We start from the raw sequence: 1,411 nt of genomic DNA, 5'->3' as shown, positions 1-1,411 counted from the left end.
TATATATTCTCTTTTAAGTTTCGGCTCTAAAGGGGTAGATAAAGGGGCTGCTCTACTAAAACTGGACAGTGCAAAATCTGGTGCAGTTCTGCATAGAAACCAATCAGCTTCCAGGTTTTTTTTTTTTTGTCAAAACTTAATTAAACAAGCGGAAGTTAAAAGCCGATTGGCTACTATACACAGCTGCACCAGATTTTGCACTCTCCAGTTCTAGTAAATCAACCCCAAAGTGTGCTTATAAGCGAATATCTAGTTGCCCAGAGTCCCTGATTTTCTTTTGGACCCAGACTGTAGCAATTACAGTTGAAAACAGATTTTGATGGGCAACAAGAACTTTTTTACAGCACCCTTTCATACATCAGGCCTGGATTTTTAATTTTTTTTTGTGTAATTTCCCAGCATGCTTGTCAGACATCTTGCTAGGGAAAAACACTGATATAAATGTAAGCAAAACTGTTAAAATGTGCAGTGCTTCCCAATTAAACAGACACAGTACCAGCTGTTCCCTCCTGATACACTAATAAACTATGTTATAAGTTTAGCATGAAGGGAAATGTAAAATGCCAGTTGCTTCACCAATGGATTTGGCATGGAACGGTCCCTTCCCTGTACCTATAATCTGGTATTCCTGGCGTACATCAGCCATCCTTACTACTTTGGCTGTATAGCCTTTCACCTGTGTTTTTTTTTTTTTTAACTTTGTTTCCTTACATTTTGTTATGTTCTGTATCTGGGTTCATTAAAAGGAAAGCATATCCTATATTTAAACAAACTTTTATCAAGCAGTCATGCGTTCCGCTTTCATTTTAACATTCTAAGAAAACATAATGTTCTTATTAAGACAGTATTAAAAGTCCATATGTAATATGCCAGTCATGGTTTGAAACAGTTGTATATTTGGAACTATTTATTGAACAAATTTATACAATAAGGATAAGATGTGACTGTGAGCTGTGTGTAATGTTCATCTTCATAATAAGCGGTCAAGTATAAAAAGGAAAAAAAAAATTGCTGAAATTACAAAAATATTTTACTGTGTAAAATGGTTAAAAGATAATGCTTGCTGTTTCATAAGCTGATCACAAGGGGATGCTATATCATTTTACTGTTCTACAATTTGGTTTATTATTCAGTAAGCTCTCTTACAATCCCTTGCAGGGTGCAAAAAAAAAAGTTTTTTTTTTTTTTTTTTTTTTTTTTTTTTTCTCCTTGCGGGAGCTGTTTAGATAATGGAGGCCAAAAAGCAAGAACCTTCTATACTGGTCTCCTTGGCTACAGAAATGACATGCATTTCCTAATGAAATATTATGTATTTTAAATGCATAAAGATCTCATTTACTGTAAACTTTCTGGCTGTTTTAAATATCTATTTAAATAATAAAATATAAAGTAGCATCTGCAAATGTGTGTG

Source organism: Rana temporaria, chromosome 1 (assembly GCF_905171775.1).
Source record: "Rana temporaria chromosome 1, aRanTem1.1, whole genome shotgun sequence".
NCBI lineage: Eukaryota > Metazoa > Chordata > Amphibia > Anura > Ranidae > Rana > Rana temporaria.
Note: the sequence above shows the minus strand (reverse complement) of the source record.